This window comes from Equus quagga, chromosome 9 (assembly GCF_021613505.1).
Source record: "Equus quagga isolate Etosha38 chromosome 9, UCLA_HA_Equagga_1.0, whole genome shotgun sequence".
In the NCBI taxonomy this organism is placed as follows: domain Eukaryota; kingdom Metazoa; phylum Chordata; class Mammalia; order Perissodactyla; family Equidae; genus Equus; species Equus quagga.
Window position 1 is genome coordinate 57,505,498 of NC_060275.1, and position 20,310 is coordinate 57,525,807.

Consider the following 20,310-nt stretch of genomic DNA (forward strand, 5'->3'; position numbering starts at 1 on the left):
ACCACTTTTGCTACATCCCATAAGAGTTGGTATGTTGTATTTTCATTTTCGTTTGTCTCCAGGTATTTTTTGATTTCTCCTTTGATTTCTTCATTGATCCAATGGTTGTTCAGTAGCATATTGCTTAGTCTCCTCATATTTGTGACTTTTGCAGTTTTTTTCTCATAGTTGATTTCCAGTTTCATAGCATTTTGACCAGAAAAGATGCTTGATATGATTTCAATCTTCTTAAAATTATTGAAGCTTCCCTTGTTTCCTAACATCTGTTCTATCTTTGAGAATATTCCATGTGCACTTGAGAAGAATGTGTATTCTGCTGTTTTGGGATGGGTTGTTCTCTGTATATCTATTAAGTCCATCTGGTCTAGTGTTTCATTTAAGGCCATTGTTTCCTTGATGACTTTCTGTCTGGATGATCTATCCATTGGTGTAAGTGGGATGTTGAGGTCCCCTACTATCATTGTGTTGCTGTCAATTTCTCACTTTAGGTCTGTTAGTAGTTGCTTTATATACTTTGGTGCTCCTGTGTTAGATGCATGTATATTCATAGGTGTCATTTCCTCTTTGTGGAAAGTCCCTTTTTTTCATTATATACTGCCCCTCTTTGTCTCTCATTGTCTTTTTTATCTTGAAGTCTGCTTTGTCTGATGAAAGTATGGCAACACCTGCTTTCTTTTGTTTGCCATTTGCTTGGAGTATCATCTTCCATTCCTTCACTCTGAGCCTATGTTTGTCTTTAGAGCTGAGATGGTCTCCTGGAGGCAGCATTTTGTTGGGTCCTGTTTTTTAGTCCATCTAGCCACACTGTGTCTTTTTATCGGAGAATTCAATCTATTTACATTTAGAGTGATTATTGATATTTGAAGGCATACTATTGCTATTTTGTCTCTTATTTTCTGGTTGTTCTATATTTCCATTGTTTCTCTTCCCTTGTTATTTCTGACTGTCATTTCAATTTGGCTGTTTTCTGTGATGGTTTTCTCATTATTCATGATTTGTGGCTCTATTCTGATTCTTTGTTTAGTGGTTGCCATAAGGTATTTATAAAAGATCTCATGGCTGATGTAGTCCATTTTCTGATAGCCTCTTATCTCCATTAGTCTAAGCAGGTTCCATCCTTTCTGAGTTATGGTTGTCACAAATTTTTCTTTTCTATGTTTGAGTTTGTGACCAAGTTGAAGTGTTTATTCTTATTTATTTATTTGCAGGGAAAGAATTGCCCTAAGCTAACACCTGTTGCCAATCTTCCTCTTCTTTTTCCCCTCCAAAGTTCCAGTACGTGGTTGCATATGCCAGCTCTAAGTTGTTCTAGTTCTTCTATGCGAGTTGCTGCCACAGCATGACAACTGACATACAGGTGGTGTGGTTCCACAACCAGGAATTCAACCCAGGCAGCAGAAGCAGGAATTTAACCTGGACAGGTTAAAGTGCTGGGCTTTAACCACTAGGCAGTTAAGTCTGGTTTGTTTTATAGTTATTTTTGATGCTTTCCTTCCTTTTTTCTTTTATGTTATAATTAAGTGTTTGCTAACCTCTTCTGGCCGAGAGCTGTAATTTTCTGATTTTGTCTACGTATTTATCTCCTTGCTGAAAGCTTTGTAAACCTTTCCTTTTCTGTATCAGGTAGGATGGCTTTCTTCATAATTTCTTGTAAGGGAGGTCTAGTGGTGATGAACTCCCTCAGCTTTTGTTTATCTGGGACAGCTTTTATTTCTCCATCATATCTGAAGGATAGTTTTGCTGGGTAGAGTGTTCTTGGCTGAAAGTTCTTGTCTTTCACTATTTTGAATATATCATCCCACTCTCTCTTAGCCTGTAAGTTTTCTGCTGAGAAATCCACTGAAAGCCTTATAGAGGTTCCTTTGTATATTATTTTCTTCTGCTTTGCTGTCCTTAACATTTTTTCTTTGTCATTGACTTTTGCCAGTTTTAATATTATATGCCCTGGAGAAGGTCTTTTTGCATTTATGTAATTAGGAGTTCTATTGGCTTCATGTACTTGTAAGTCCAGTTTCTTCCCCAGATTTGATAAGTTGTCAGCTATTACTTCTTTGAACAAGCTCTTTTCTTCTTTCTCCTTCCCTTCTCCCTCTGTTATACCTATAATCCTATGTTGCTTTTCCTAATTGAGTGAGATATTTCTTGAAGAATTTCTTCATTTTTAAGAAATCTTTGTTCTCTCTCTTCCTCTATCTGAACATTTCTATATTTCTCTCCCCTAATTCACTAATTCTGTCCTTCATAACATCAGCTCTAGTTTTTATGGTTTGTAGGTCCTGCAGGTTACTGTGCTCTACCAGTGGGGCCACCTTCTGAGGGGGCAAGGTGCCTTCTCACCTGTACTGTGTTCAGTGGGTGGACACCTTCATGAGGGCTGAGCCACTGCCACTTTGTATACAGCATTCCCACTGGCAGGCCTGCTGCAGCATGGTGGGCACTCCCATGGGCTGCAACTCCAAAAACATTCATGTAGGCTTGCCTGCCCCTGCCTCCTCTTATGTTCACACCACCACTGTGTGAAGATCCAGGACCTAGTTCGCTGCCTCTGGGGAGGAGGAGGGGTGCACTCACCTAGTTCCATGGCTTCTTGGGAAACCAGTCCATCTACTTTCAGATATTTAGCTGCGTGGATCTCTTAGATGTCCTGCTGTGCTGTACAGGGAATCCTCTGCTGGTTAATGAATGCCCATTTAGTTGTAACTTAAAGGGGAGATACTAATGGAACAATTCACTTTGCTCTGATGCTCCTACAGTCATTCAGGAATTAAGGACTTTTGTATTGAGAAGTAAACAAGCCTGCTCCTTGTCTCAAAGGGTGACTTTACCTTATCCCTCGAGGGGGGAATTTCTGACTGCAATCCCAATCCTCACAAATGGCCTGGGTAAAGAGTGAGCAAGGCCCTTGCAAGATGTGGAAGGGCATAAGAGTCCAATGGAGGACAGCTCTCTTTGTAATCCATCCTTTGATTCTATAGCATCTTGTCTTCTGTCCACAAGAATTTGTTGTTAAATTTGATTTGGATCATCATGACATCAGTTTGATTAAGCCACATGGGAGAGTGCAGCTTTGACCATTGTACATGGCATAACCCCAAAGTCATTTGAGCATTAGGGTAAGCATATGAACTTATATCAGTCATACTGAAACAAGGTTGTGCTGGTCCAAGTGTTTGTACACATATGAGAGGGATCTACATTTCAGAGCTGCCATCGATAGCATCAGATATGGCAGAATAGTTCAGAATGGGCCATGTTGTCACAAATTTTCCTGTTTTTGTAGCATGTGGAAGGGATTACAAACCCAGCAGTAGTAAGATTGCCAACTACAAATGCTATTTGATTTTGCTGGACCATGTGCTTGTTCTATCAAGCTTTAGTGCTAGATACAGAGGACTAAGAGAGCATTCATTATATCTCCTTCTTCACATCTCCAGGGTCTTAAGTATTTCTTCCTCAGGTGCCAGGATTGTTGTTCTTCCTGCAATGCCATAAAATTGGTTTGCCCATCTAAATAGCTTTACCTTCATCTTGTACCCCAATTACTTCTTGCTAATACCCGGAGCTTTTATGGGAAAGAATCAGATGTAAGCCAGACAGGGATGTTTTTACAAAATTTATAGAGATTCACTCTGTCTCTTATGTCAGTGGGACACATTAGGGGGACACAGAGAGCAGGGTAACCAACCAGCTGGACATCAGTCACATGAAATAAGCCCCTGTCAAACCAACAATAGAATCCAGGTGACTGAATCAGAATTAAGTTTGAATTTCATGTGGATATCTACAATATCCAATTTTCAACAAAAAAATCACTGGCTTTTCAATGAACTAGGAATGTGTAACCCTTACATAGGCAGAAAAAGCAGACAATGATCACCAACTCCAACTGAGCCCTGATGTTGGAGTTAGCAGATAAAGATTTCAAAATAGTTATTATAAATATCCTCAAAAGTAAAGGAAAAATATGTCAAAAGAATTAAAAGTAAACATACTACTAATAATTGAACAAATATGGAACATCAACAAAGATATGGGAACTATGAAATAGAATTAAATGGAAAGTCTAATGCTGAAAAGTCAAATAACCTAGGTGAAAAATTTACTAAATTGACCCTAAAGTAGATTTGAGATGGCAGAAGAAAGAGTCTACAACATGAAGATGGATTAATAGAAATTACCCAATCAGAAAAAATGATGAGAAAAGTGGGTAGAGCTTCAGAAATCTGTGGGACAATGTAATCCCAGTATCCATGTAATTGAGGAACCAGTAGAAGGGGCCAGAGAAAATGAGGGAGAAAAGTATTTGGAAAAATAATGACTAAAAATGTCCCAAGTTTTCTGAAAAACTTTAAGTTATAGACCCAAGAAGCTGAATGAAACTTAAGTAGGATGAACAAAAAGAAAATCAAAACTACTTATACTGTAGACAAATCCCTGAAAGACAAAGAGATTCTGAAGCATTGAGAGGAAAATGACATCACATAGGGGCAAAAAAGGTACGATTAATGGCTGACTTCTCATCAGAAACTATAAATCCAGAAGACATTGGAATGACATATTCAAATTGATAAAAGGAAAAACACCCACCTGTGGACCAAGAATTTCATGTCCAAGAAAACTATTCTTCAATAAAAGAAGGGGACAAAATAAAGGCATTTTCAGATAAATAAAAACTGGAAAAATTAGTTGCTAGCAGACCTGCATTACTAGATACGCTAAAGAAAGACCTTCATGCTGAAAGGTAATGATACCAGATATTGTATCAGCCAGGATCCAATCAGGATACAGAATTTACATAGTAATTTGGAAAGCAAAAATTTAATATTAAGAATTGCTAACTAGGGGGCCGGCCCCATGGCCAAGTATTGAGTTTGTGCACTCTGCTTTGGCGGCCCAGAGTTTCACCAGTTCGGATCCTGGGTGCAGACATGGCACCACTCATCAGGCCATGCTGAGACAGTGTCCAACATGCCACAACTAGAAGGACCCACAACTGGAAATACACAACTATGTACTGGGGGCTTTGGGGAGAAAAAGGAAAAATAAAATATTTTTTAAAAAAAGAATTGTTAACTATAGCAAGGGATTAGAGTAACAAGGGATTGATTATTAAGAAGTAAAGTGATATAAGGAGCAGCTACTACACCTAAGGCTGAGAAAGATTACCCAAGGAAGAACCCCCCCCCCAACTCTACAACCAAGGGTGAAATCCAGATTTGTTGTGATGTTTTGTGTCTGGCTGTTTTCACTTAATGTTTTGGAGGTTCACCCTCACTGTACCATGTATCAGTACTTTATCCACTTTTTTGGTTGAATAATATTCCATGTATGTATACACTACAATTTGTTTATCAATTCATCCATTGATGAGAATTTGGGCTGTTACCCCCTTTTTGCTATCATGAATAGTGCTGCTATAAACATGCATGTATATGTATTTGTTTGAGTATCTATTTTTAATTCATTTTCGTATAAACTTAGGATCCTTTGCTTTTTATGGATAATTTGGCTGGGTATAGGATTCTAAGTTTGTGAGCTTTATTTCTTTCAGCACTTTAAATATTTCACTCCATTCTCTTCTTGTTTCCCTAGTTTCTGTTGAGAAGTCCCCTATAATTCTTATCCTTATTCCTCTATATGTCAAGTGCTTTCTCTCTCTAGCGTCTTTCAAGATTTTCCTTTTGTCTTTGTTCTTGCAGTTTGAATATAATATCTAGGTGCAGGGTTTTGAAACTAGGTGTGATTTTTGGTGTTTGTCCTACTTGGTGTTCTCTGAGCTTCCAGGAGCTGGGACTTGGTGTCTGTTGTTAATTTTGGAAAGTTCTCAGTAATTATTTAACTCTTAAAAAATATTTCTGCTGCTCTGTTCTATTCTTCTTCTTCTGTCATTCTATTTTACACTAGGTTATATTTTTTGAAGTTGTCCCACAGTTCTCAGACGTTCTGTTGTTTTTCTTATTTTTTTCATTTTGCATTTCATTTGGGAAGTTTCTATCAACTATCTTCAAGTTCACAGATTCTTTCCTCAGCTGAGTACAGTCTGCTGATGAACTCATCAAAGGTATTCTTAATTTCTGTTACAGTGTTTTGATTTCTAGTATTTTCTTTTGATTCTTAGAGTTTCCACTTCTCTGCTTACATTACCCAATTGTTTTTGTATAGTGTCTGCCTTGTCCAAGAAAAGTCATTGATTTTCAGTTTGTTTAGCTTTTTCTTGTTGTGCAGATGGGAATGATGACTTCTGAGGTCTTTTCAAGTTGGAAGTGTAAGCGGAAGTCCAATTATAGATAATTTTAAAGACCTGGACTTGTGCCCAGTGGAGGGCTTTGATATAAGTATTAAAGTACCTCTCTTTTATTGTTACAATTTATAGTTTAATGCTTACACCCTTAGGTTCTATAAGCAAATGGGATAATGAAGCAATTAGTCAACATACTTTAATTTAGTATTTCATTGACTTTAATGAATGACTTCATTTTCTACACTGATAAAGTCAACTCATTATCTACTTGCTTCTCTCATTCACAAACTAAAGGTATAGTTGTTGAAAGATTCCAAAAGACACAAAGATATTTCATTGACATTTATTTATTTTTCATTGGAGGCAGTAGAATTTCTGTTTATAAACCAAAAGTTTTTAAGACATTGAACTTTTATAGGCAAGAACATTTAAATGAAATATTTATGTAAGAGTTAAAGTCACTCATTGACCTGAATGTGTTTGGAAAATATACTTTAAAAAACTTAAATAGTAACTATCACTCATTTGCTTAAATTTTAAAAATATTTCATAGTTTTTATGATTCTAGTGACTTCATAATGATTTTTGTTTTTTTATTCTAAGAATATTATATCAATAATTAGTTAATTAGCATTAGTTAAGTCAGCTCTATTTTAGGAATTTGGAATTGTATTTTTTAAAGGAGATTAAGATCTCCTTTTACTACCATGACATAACAGCCATAATCAAATGTAACCTTTGAACAACTGCATGGAAGACATAATGACACTTACTTCTGAAACAGCAAAAACTTTGAGGTAATAAAAGCCAGTAAGATGCCTATTTGAGTGTGACCAAAAGCCCATCTTGTCATACAAAAAAAAAAAAAAATCATCTGGCATCTGGGTTGAAAAAATATCTCTGCTTTAAAAAAATATTGCCACAATAAAGAATTTTCAGAAGTTGACTCTTGTAAGTAGTAATAAGGCTACGTGTAGGGAGGTTTGTGAATCCCTACCGCTGTGTGTATATTAGCATGGAGGGTGTGTCATCTGTAGGCATATGCATGTGTGTGTGCTTTAATCTTCCTGATTGTCTTATTAGGAATTGTTTCAGTAGTTTCCATTATGAAGGATTTTAGAAGCTTCTTTTATGCCATTCTTCAGATTTTATAGTGATTTGTTACTGCATGTAATATTACATTATTATTTACTTCTTGAATAATTTTTTAACTATAATGCTATGTTTGTCTTCCCAGCTGCCTCTATGAGATCACCACCTACAGCTCCATAAAACTCCAGCTTTGTGTTATAAAACTGGATTGACTTCGAACAACTCTGCACAATCAGTTTACAAACATGGTTGCGTCTCACTTTGCTCTTAACATTTATCTGCTGGAGTCTTACAAGCTAGATTAGCCAGAAGTCCAAAATTTTCCTCGCAAATTTCTCCCTTTTAAATTATCCAAAAACTCTGGTGGCTTAAACAGATGGTATGTCCTTTTGTGTACTCTTCTTCTTTTTTTTAAAATCCCTGCTACACATTTTTTTATCTTTCCTATCCTAGGGACACTGATGATCTGTTGTCAGATCTCTGTACTCTTTCTTCATTTCAATCTCTTTTTTTCTAATTTCTTTCATTTCACATTATATTTTGTCTACATCATCTGGGACATTCTCAAGTCTGTCCTCTGCCCTACTGTCTTGGTTTTTTCCTGTTCTGATGCTATCCCTTACTGTTTCAAGTATATTTTTAAATTTTGAATTATGGTGTTTATTTACCCCAATTTATCTCCTTAGTTCTAGAATCTCTTTTTATAAATTTAGTTTTGTAATCTTATGCTGATGTTGTAAACAGTTTATACATTTTCACATAATAAAGATTTGTTTTGGTTGTTCCGGGTGCATATTTTCTAAAATCGATAACCTCTTTTTCCTGAAAGGATTATGAGATACTCTTTTTTCTTTCTATTTTTGTTGTAGTGGTTTTAAAATTTATTACTTCTTTAAAAATTATTCCTATTTAATGTGGTAGCTGCATGTGAATTTCTATTTGCTCAAATACAGTGTGAGTAGATTCTCCTTTTCTCTCCTCCCACTTTGCCTGTGTCCTTTATGGGATTCTGCTCAAGGGCTACAAGTTGATTATTTGTATTTCACATTTGGCTTTATCTTTTACAATATTGAAACTATGTAACTTAGTTTTTGTTTCTGTATTCACAAAAGTATTAAAATTGAAGACAAGAGTGGGGCTATAGAATAAACATTTGGGTTTGAGTAATGGCAATTAAAATGTTTTCATAATCTCCCCACAAAGACACTGTCCTCAGGAGAGAAAAGTGGGATATGGAACAAAAATAATTATGTCAATAGAAAAAAATCAACCTGACAATTCAGGTCTTCAAACTCCTCTACTTTTCTCAAAAGGTGTGCTATTTTTTTTCCCCTGAAAGGTAAGACCTGGCTAATTGCATATTTTTCTATTTGAAAGCCAGTTATAAAATGCTAAAATTGAGTACACTTCTTCTGAAATATCAATTGAAATAATTAAATCAAAGTGGAACTAGGCAACGTGAACATTGTTGTAACATTTCTTCTGTCCTATTGTTATCCATATCATTTCTTATTTAGCTCAGATTATTTTTAGTGGTGGTTGGTTTGATCCCACAAAGACCAATGAAAAGGAAGAAGTGTTCATCAAAGATAGTGTTGCCCGGAGGGCCATGATTATTTTCTTAATTCCAAGCTTTATTAGTAGTGTGAGCAGCAGAACTCCTCTGAATGCCTCATTTTTAAACATTTTGCAACTACAGATGGAGGTATTAAGGATGAGACCCAAAATGCGAAGCAATTATATTTTACGTGACTTAAGGAATGGAAATTTAGAAATAAATATCTTCCCATTTATTAACAGAAGTAAACAAAAATAGATGAGTGTAGGAAAATGTCATACAAATATTGAAAGTTGTGGGAAATGAATTTGACAACAGCTTCTTTTTATTTAAGCGATTTTTTTTCAAAAGCAGTTTTGGGATGAATAAATGTATAAATTGTCAAATTACATTTCTAAATGTTCTAAGGGCTTGACAATGAAAACACAGAGTCTGGCAGTGCAGTTATCATAAGACAGACATGCCTCGTAGACAGTTTCTATTCAGTGCATTTTCCTTTGCTTTTGAGCCATGTTATTCTTTCTATATGCCTTTCATACATGGGTAGAAAAAGGGACAACTGAGGACATTGGGTAATAACATTTCACCTTTGGAGCACAATAAAGTATTCAAAGTGGAAGGCCAAGGGAAGAGGAGAATCTGCCTGATGGTGAGTCCTGACCTCCTGCTCTGAGCTGTGGGCTCCTCAGTACAACCAGGATAGTAGGAGCTAGACCAATAGGTGGTTATGAGGGAAAACTACATGAGATATCCTCATGGTTATCCTGTAGTGGTCTCTATGTAAATGTCAGCTATTCACATTACAATGTGAAATTTCAGGTTCAGAATTCCTTATCCACAATTTTGAAATCAAATAAGTTCTAAAAAGTGAGAGTTTGTTTGTCACATTGTTAAGTAACAACACCTGAGCTGAACAGTTTCAGAGAATATTTTTGGTCTATAGTTATCCCACCTAGTGTGACTGTTCATATGTTTTGCTGCAGAAATATCAATGTGTTTGATTATAGGATGCCATCCCAGTCCCCACTGAAATTGTTACATGATAGATGACAAAGGTACGTTTCTCAAATCTGAAAAATTCTGAATTTTGACAAACATCTATCCTCAAGGTTTTTTAAGATAAGGGGTTTTGGTCTTGTATTAATATGATAACTACCAAATTTAGTACCTGGAGTATGAGAAAAACATCAAAAAGAGTTTTGCTTACTTATTATTGATTGAATGAAGGCTAATTTGATTAATGTATTTCCTTTATTTTCAATAAATATTTTAATCAAATCTCAAGTTTTGGAGGCAGATACATCTTAGCAATCAGGAATATTCAGTTTATGCAGTGTATGTGCTTGTTGTTAAATTAGATAAATATTTAGAAGAAATAAAATAACGTAAATGCAGCCCTCTTCAATAGGTGAACCCTGGAAGGATTAGAGGCATATATTCATTCACAAGATTTCATACGTAATAAGAACTAAACTCCTTATCTTTGGCTCAAAGGGCTAGTAATATGCCTGTCATGTAATAGGTGCCTAAAACAGACATGTATCATTTAATAACAGGGATATGTTCTGAGAAATGAGTCCTTAGGCAATTCCTTCATTATGTGACCATTATAGAGTGTACTTACACAAACCTAGATGGTATGGCCTACTACACACCTAGGCTATATGGTACTAATCTTATGGGAACGCTGTTGTATGTATGGTCCATTGTTGAATGCAATGTTGTTATGTGGCACATGTCTGTACATTTTTCTTGAAGAAATGAATGAATGATTTAATGAAAGGGCAGGTAGGGGAGCATACTATAAATAAATAGAGATAGTAATAATAATAGTCTAATAGCTGTGTTGGGGGTACCTAAGACCACACATACACTCTGAGATTTGCTAGGACTTATGAGACCAAGCATATAGTTGTTCTCATAGCTAAAATTCATTACAGTGATGTAGGAAGGATACACAGCCAGATCATAAGGGAAAAAGATACAGACAGAGCCTGGAAGAATCCATGTGTGGGCTTTTCATGCTCTTTCCTTTTTTATGAGGAGGCACACTTGATCATACTTCTTTCTTTAGCAACAAAAAATGTAGTAATATGTGTGTGCTGTTTCTACCTCGGGAAGTCAATTAGAGACTCAGCCCCTAAGGTTTTTAGTGGTGGCTTGTATAAGTTTTTGATTGTTGCTATAACAAATTACTGCAAACAGTGGTTAAGACAATACAAATCTATCTTATTGTTCTGTAGGTTGGGAACCTGACAAAGGTCGCACTAAGCTAAGATCAAGGTGTTAGCGAGTGTGTTCCTTCTTCAGGCTCTGGGGAGAATCCAATTCTTTGCCCTTTTATCTTCTACAGGTCACCTACATTCCTTGGCTCATGGCCCCTTCCTCCATCTTCAAAGCCAGCAGCATAGCATCTCTCTGTGCCAGGAATCCTGTTTCATGCTTTTCATGCATTTTCATTACATCCTCACAACTCTATGTAAAGCCGCTGCTATTATTATTCCTATTTTACAAATGCGAAAACTGAGACTCAGACAGGTTGAGAAACATGCCCAGGATTTCAGGCAGGAGTCCAGGTACAGAAATATGTGGAATCCAGGTGGTCATATTATCATTATCAGGGATGTTTGGCAGTACTGGGCCCAGCCATGGTCATTAATTTCAATGGGTACAGTTCTTACTGCTCTGGAGGAATACTGAGAATCAAGTCCTCAGCTTTTGAAGAACTGCAAGGGCTGAAGTCCAACTTAGGAGCTAAGTTTAAAAGGGAGCAAAGAATGTGGCACCAGTTACCAAACTTAGTCATGAAGGCAAATGCTGTGACACGGGGGCCTAACAAAAGACTTTTACTAGAACCAATGTACAAGGGCACAGCAGGGCCAGGAGAATTTTGACCTGGTTTGGAGCTGCAAAGCCCTTGGTATATGATCATTTAGCCATTGCTACAAAAAGGCTGCATAATAAACCACCACAAAACTCAGTGACTTAGAGCAGTAATTATTTATTCTCATGGATCTGTGAATTGGCTCAAATCCACTATCTTCAGCTTCAGCTCAGCTGATGTCACTTGATGTCAGCTGGCTTGTTCTTGTGTCTGAGAGTTGGCTGAGATTCAGCTGATTTACAGTGGGCTCAGCTAGGGAAGTCTGACTCTTTTCCATAGATCTCTCATTCTCCTCCTGGGACCAGTGAGCTAAGCCAGGCATGTTATTCCCCTTAGCAAGAGGACAGGTAGAAGGGCACAAGCAGACATATGCAAAACCTGCTAACCCAACACTTTATTTTTATCTTATTCTATTGGTGCAAGCAAATCACATGGCTGGGACCAAGGTTGAGGAGCTTGGAATGTAGCCCTACTGGGTAGACTGCAAAGGTCCTGAATTTAGAGCAGGATGAAGTATTGGAGACAATGATGCAGTCTCTTACAACAGGATTCTCCAAATCCTGGACTAGAATTTAGTTCAAAACTTGTGATACGGGGATGGCCTCTTGGTCCAGCAATTAAGTTTGTGTGCTCGCTTTGATGGCCTGGGATTTTGCAGGTTCGGATCCTGGGCACGGAACTAGCACTGCTCATCAAGCCATGCTGAGGTGGCATCCCACATAGCAGAGCCAGGAGGACCCACAACTAGAAGATAGAACTCTGTACTGGGGAGCTTAGGGGGAGGAGAAAAACAAAGGAAGATTGGCAACAGATGTTAGCCCAGGTGCCAATCTTTAAAAAAAACTTGTGATAACTGAATTTTCAGGTGGAACTAAATGACTTCAACTCTGTAGACCTAAAAGTGTGAAGAAGAGCTAAGCAAGACTTTGTAGTGGTAGTGTCATAGCGAGTCTTGTGCACTGGGATTTCCAGGAATTAGTGATCTGTCTTAAAAATTCATTTCTGGAAAGGTACATTAGAGTTGGCAAAGTATTCTTCCTCCAAAATATACAGACTGATATTATATTAGTAAAAAGTTAGCATCTGAATATATGTTAAAAAAATAAAAGTATTCAAAATTTACTTCACACTGGATACAAGTAAAAGAAATAAAGAGCTTTTCACCTCTGGGAACATTCTATCAGATTATACGACAGCAATATTATTTATAAAGGCTTAAGCATAAAGTTAAAGTTTTACCAGTTGAGCTATAATTTCCTTTCCAACTCTGAGAATTTCTAAGTCTGTGAAATGGGAAATGGATCTGGGCCACGGCATCCATATTTGTGTGTAAGATTTGCTTGCCTCTTGGTTTTTGGTTGTGGTTTCTGTTGACTCTTTCATATGCTTGGGATCCTTGCCTTTTAGTGTCCCTGATTGTAGTCATTCTCAAATAGCTCCACTAATGATGGTCCAATATACAATGAGAGAACACCACATCTCCATTAACCACCACCTTAAGTTTCCTGTTTCAATGTTCTTTTTCTGAATAAAACACCCTGATGTAAAAGGTGCAAGATATATCACTGCTATTGGATTAGAAATAAAGTAGTAGCTGATTATATGTTAAAATAATGAATGCATTAAAAATCTAGGCACAATTAAAGTAGAGAAGAAGATAAGGATGGTGTGAAGTGTGAGCTGTTTCTTTTCTTTTTTTTACAAAAGGCAGACTGTAAAAAAGACAATTATGCTGAGTTCACATTGTTACTATGGCAGTGCACAGGCATTTTAATGAAAGCAAGAGTTTTCAAATATAAATGTGTTATATAAGCCTTATGGTAACCACAAAGCAAAAACCTATAACAGATATACAAAGGAGAAAGAGAAAGAAATTAAAGCATACCACTACAGAAAATTATCAAATAACAAAGGAAGAGACCAAGAGAGGAATAAAGGAGAAAAGGAAAAAAGGAGTTACAAAACAACGAGAAAACAATTAACAAAATAGCAATAGTAAATCCATACCTATCAAAATTACTGTAAATGTAAACGGGCTAAATTCTCTAATCAAAGACATAGAGTGGCTGAATGGATAAAAAACAGGACCCAACTAGATGCTGCCTACAAGAAACTCATTTCAGATGTAAGGACACACATAGACTGAAAGTGAAGGGATGGAAAAAGAAGTTCCATGCAAATGAAAACCAAAAGAAACCAGGGATAGCTATCCTTATACAAGAAAAAATAAACTTTAAACCAAAGACTTTAACAAGAGACAAAGAAGGTCATTATATAATGATAAAGGGATATATTTATCAAGAGGACATAATACTTGTAAATATTTATGCACCCAACATAGGAGCACCTAAATACATGAACCAAATATGAACAGATCTGAAGGGAGAAATAGACAGCAACACAATAATAGTAGAGGACTTCAATACCCTCCTTTCAAAAATGGATAGATCTGGCCGGCCCTGTGGCTGAGTGGTTAAGTTCAGGCACTCTGCTTCGGTGGCCCAGGGTTTCACCAGTTTGAATCCTGGGTGCAGACATGGCACCGCTCATCAGGCCATGCTGAGGCGGCGTCCCATATGCCACAACGAGAAGGACCCACAACCAAAAAATACACAACTGTGTACAGTGGGGCTTTGAGAGAAAAAGGAAAAAAAATAAAAATCTTTAAACTACATGTTAGACCAGATGGACCTAACAGACATACAGGACATTTCATCCAATAACAGCAGAATATACCTTTTCTCAAGTACGGATGGAATATTCTCCACAATAGATTATATGTTAGGCCAAAAAACTACTCCTAATAAATTTAAGATGACTGAAATCATATTAACCATCTTTTCTAACCACAGTAGCATAGAACTTGAAATCAATTACAAAAAGAAAACTGGAAAATTCACAAATACATGGGGATAAAACAACGTTCTACTGAACAACCAATGAGTCAAAGAAAATCAAGCTATCTTGAGGCAAATGAAAATGGAAACACAACATACCAAAACTTATGAGATGCAGCAAAAGTAGTTCTAAGAGAGAAATTTATAGCAATAAATGCCTATGTTAAGAAACAAGATAGGTCTCAAAGAAAACAATCTAACTTTACACCTCAAGGAACTAGAAAAAGAAGAACAAATGAAGGCCAAAGTTAGTGGAAGGAAGGAAATAACAAAGATCAGAATGTAAATAAATGAAATAGAGACTAAAAACACAATACAAAAGATCAATGAAACTAAGAACTTGTTTTTTGAAAAGGTAAATAAAATTGACAAACGTTTAGCTAGACTCACTAGGAAAAAATGTAAAGGACTCAAATAAATAGAATTGGAAATGAAAGAGGAGACATTACAACTGATACCACAGAAATACTAAGGATGATAAGAGACTACTATGAATAATTATACATGAAAAAATTAGATAAACTGGAAGGAATGGACAAATTCCTAGAAATATACAACCTACCAAGACTGAATCATGAAGAAACAGGAAATCTGAACAGACTAATTCCAATAAGCAGTTTGAGTCAGTAATCAAAAACCTACTAACAAACAAAACTCCAGGACAAGATGGCTTCACTGGTACATTCTACCATTCAAAGAAGAATTAATACTAATCTTTTCAAACTCTTCCAAAAAATTAAAGGGAGGATAACACTTCTACACATATTTTAGGAGGCCAGCATTACCATGATACCAAAGCCAGAAAGCACACTTGAGAAGAAAAGAAAATTACAGGCCAATATTGTTAATGAACATAGTTGTGAAAATCTTCAAAAAAACGTTAGCAAACTCAATTTAATAATACCTTTAAAGGTTCCTATGCTATGATCTGGTTAGATTTATTTCAGGGATGCAAGAATGGTTCAACATATGCAAATCAATAAATGTGATACATTACACTCACAAAATGAAGGATAAAAATCATATGATCATCTCAATAGATGCAGAAAAAGCATTTGACAAATTTCAACATCTTACTTCAACATAATAAAGACATTTGCAGATCAAGTTATATTATATATAAAAACCCCTAAAGACTCTACCAAAAAACTGTTAGAAGTAATAAACAAATTTAGTAAAGTTGCAGGATATAAAATAAATATACAAAAATCAATTGCATTTCTATATACTAACAATGAACTATTAGAAAGAGAAATTAAGACAATCCCATTTACAATTGCATCAAAAAGAATAAAATACTTAGGAATGAATTTAATCAGAGAAATGGAAGATCTTTACACTAAAAACTATAAGACATTGATGAAAGAAATTGAAGAAGACATAAATAAGTAGAAAGATATTCTGTGTTCATGGATTGGAAGAGTTAATATTATTAAAATGTCCGTACTTTCTATCTATCTATCTATCTATTTCCCATCTACTATATATCTGTAGATTCAAAGCAATCCCTATCAAAATTCCAGTGGCATTTTTCACAGAAGTAGGAAAACAATCTAAAATTTGTAGGGAACCAACAAAAGACCCCAAATAGCCAAAGCAATTTTGAGAAAGAAGAACAAAGCTGATTAAAACAAAGTAGAACAAATCATACTTCCTGATTTCAAACTGTATTAGAAAGCTAGAGTAATCAAAACAATATGATTTACATAAAAACAGATGCATAGATCACTGGAACAGAAGAGAGAGCCCAGAAATAAACCCATGCATATATAGTCAATTAGTTTTTGACAAAGGAGCCAGGAATATACAACGGGGAAAGGACAGTCTCTTCAGTAAATGGTGATGGCAAAACTTAATAGCCACATGCAAAAGAATACAACTGGACCCCTATCTTACACCACACACAAAAATCAACTCAAAATGGATTAAGGACTTGAATGTAAGACCCGAAACTATAAAACTCCTAGCAGAAAACATAGGGAGTAAGCTTGACATTGGTCTTGGCAATGGTCTTTTGGATTTGACATCAAAAGCAAAGGCAACAAAAGCAAAGATAAACAGGTAGAACTACATCAAACTAAAAATCTTTGTCACAGCAAAGGTAATCATCAACAAAATGAAAAGGCAACCTAGGAATGGGAGAAAATATTTGCATACCACATATCCAATAAGGGATTAATATCCCAAATATACAAGGAAATCATACAACTCAATAGCAAAAATATCCAATAACTCAATTAAAATTTGGGCAAAGGACCTGAATAGACGTTTTTACAAGAAGACATACAAATGGCCAAAAGGTACATGTAAAGATGTTCATAATCAGTAATCATCAGGGAAATGCAAATCAAAACCACAATAAGATATCACTTTACACCTTTAGAATGTTATTATTAAAAAGATAAGAGATGATAAATGCTGGTGAGGATGCAGAGAAAAGGAAATACTTGAACACTGTTTGTGGGAATGTAAACTGGTACAGCCACTATGGAAACAGTATGGAGGTTCCTCAAAAATTAGAACTATCATATGATCTAACAATCCCACTTCTGGGTATATATCCAAAGGAAATGAAATCAGCATCTCAAAAAGATATCTGTACTCTCATGTTCATTGCAGCATTATTTACAATAGCCAACATATGAAAACAATCTAAGTGTCCATCAATGAGTGAATGGGTAAGGAAAATGTGATATATATACACACAAAGGAATATTATTCAGCCTTTGAAAAGGGGGAAATCCTGCCATTCGAGACAACATGATAAACCTGGCGGGCATTATGCTAAGTGATGTAAAGCAGACAGACAAAGACAAATACAGCATGATATCACTTATATGCAGAATCTAAAAGAAAAAAAGTCAAACATAGAAATGGAGAGTAGAAAAGTGGTTGCCAGAGGCTGGGGAAGGGGAAATGGAAGTTGATAAAAGAGTACAAACTTTCAGCTATAAGATGAATTAGGTCTGAGGATTTAATGTATGACATGGTGACTATAGATGATAACACTATATTGTGTTAATTGAAATTTGCTGAGAGAGTAGAACCTAAATGTTCTCACCAAAAAAAAAGGTAAATATGTAAGGTGATGGAAGCGTTAATTCACTTGATGGTGAGCGTTTAACAAATCACATTGTACACTTTAAATCTCTTACAATTTTGTCAATTATACATTAATAAAGCTAAAAAAAAAATCTCATACTGTGAACTGACAATATTGTGTGAGATTAAGACCTCGATGAGCCACCTAAATGAGGATATTCTTTCCTTTGGAGTCACTTAAATATAGGGAGTTCTTGCCTCTGCCCTTTTCACCTCTTATACTGTGTTTTTACCAAACACTATTTGTTAAGGCAAGCAAATCCTTTCTGTAAGAAGTCTTAAGGAAACTCTACACAAAAGAGCAAGTTTTTGGCATTAAAACAAGTTAACATATACATTGTCTTTAGTAACACATGTTGAGCATATTTTTCTTGGACTAGTGACAAGAAAAGACCAATATGCTTGTTAACAATGTCAAAATGTTTAAAATTCAAGTCCAAGCAATTCCTAACAATACATCTGTAGCTTTAAGCTCTAAACAGTACAGAATTTATGTGAATTCATTAAAAAATTCTCACTTGGCAAATCAAACCTAGGCAGGTTATTAAACTATATATATAGAAAGTAAATGATAAATACAGAATGAAAAGAGTTCTCTCTTTCCTTACGGCTTCAAAAATTGACAAACTTTTTGAGGACTGTTCTGTAATATTAAACATTAGGTAACCACAAGTGTTTGTTACACACCTACAGAAGTCAGTTGACTTTGTGTGTTTAATACAATTCAGTTCATAGTTAAGGGCACAAGAAAGCATTTAACAAAAATAGTTACATCAATTGATCTAGAAATTGCATCAAATGCAAATATATATAAATACAATGGTCAAAATCTGTCTTTTTAAGTGAAGATTAATCATTTACTCAGAGTTAGACCAGAAGTTGAAGGATTAAAGTCTTCTGTGGCATAAAGCCGTTTTGAATAGTTTCCCTTCTCAGCTGAGCAGGAGGAGAGGTGGGAGAGGAAGTGAATAGCCCCACCTCGGTAGTGAGAGCGTGAAGTGGCCTCAACAGCAACCTCCCAGGCCTGCTGTTCTGCCTGACAGCCTGCATGTGTGGCATTAGTAGCAGCATGCTGATGGCCCATTTTAATGCCATTTTCCTTGTTATTAATGTCAAAGACTTCTTGAACTTTTCCATAAATTTCTTTTGCTGTATTAATAAATGCCACTTCTATATTGGAAGCAGTCTTAGCACAAGTTTCCATGAAGAAATAAGTCTGTGTTACCATGCAAAGACTCTACCTTGTTTTTTTTAACTTCTCTCCTAGATTCTAAATCACTTTTATTTCCCATAAGCATGATGACCATGTTGGAATTTGAATGCTGGTGGGCATCTTTTAACCAGGTTGTCAAGTGGTTAAATGTATTTCTGCTTGTAATATTGTTGGGGAGGAAAACTTTTCCTCTACCCACTTAGGTTCAATGAGCAGGGCCTGCAAATTTAACCAACAAAAGACAGATTAACAGGAGAAAATGAAGATAAATTTATTAATAATTTACATGTATAAGAGTTCACAGAAAAGAAGTGAAACTCAAAGAAATTGCTATACTCAGGGGCTTACATACCATTTTAACAAAGAAAAGGGGGTTTGGACTTTGAGGGATGATAAATTGTAGGAAAATGATTAGAAAATATATGGGGGAAACTAACAGAAGGCAAGGGTTATTTTAGTGAAGTTGTTTATGCACACTCATCTCGGTGTTGACACTCCTTCTCTGGTGATGACTGGCTTTCCTCTTCCTGGAATGGGAGAGGGGTCACCTTCACAAAGGGAGATTTAAGCCCTACTTTTAGGCAAAAAGGAGGAGGGTAGAGAACTTTTCCAGCATCTGCTGGTTCTCAGTTGGCTTCAGCTGAAAATAATCCTTACACCAATGTGGCATATTTTGAGGTGGCATATCCTGATCCCCCTCAATATCTTAAACTAGTTAAAGCACCTGCTGCACCTCTGTAATATGACTTTGTAGTGGAATGAGAGGACTCTTGCCCTGCCATATCCCATGTCTGAAGTTTATCTGTTTCCCATCCATACTTGTCCTTCGAGCTCAGAACTCCACTAATCATAAGACCATGCACTGGCTAAAACCTCTTGTCTGTAAACTGTAGCAATCAGCATGACTTACCAACCCCTGTGTTGCCCATGGTGATATACCTGAAGAGGTAGATGTAAGCCATGGCCATATCTGCTCTTCCTGCTCTGCACTGCTCACCTGGTGCCTCAGCCTCCCATGCCAGACTCCATCACCTGGAGGAGTGAGGGACTGAAAGGAAGCCAGACAAACTGATACTGGAGGGGCCCAGCTGAACAATCTTCCATTAACTTTTAAGACTTCCACAGAAGAGTCTCCTGGTTTCTAGGCATGCTATTCCCTGTCTCCATATATAGTAACAATCCAATTTCCTCTTGATAATCAGGACCAATCACCCCGAGGATCACAGTAACTTCTTTCTTTACCTATTGGCTTAGTGGCATAAGCACCCATAATAGGCAGAATAATGGCCCCTAAGGATCTTGTGGGGGACTGGAATTGGCCAC

At 36.2% G+C, this 20,310-nt stretch overlaps 1 pseudogene; it reads right to left on the minus strand.

The window, feature by feature from the left end:
- Positions 1 to 18,778: 18,778 nt before the first annotated feature.
- LOC124245204 (ras-related protein Rab-2A-like) lies at positions 18,779 to 19,949 on the minus strand (annotated as a pseudogene).
- Between the last annotated feature and the right edge of the window lie 361 nt (positions 19,950 to 20,310).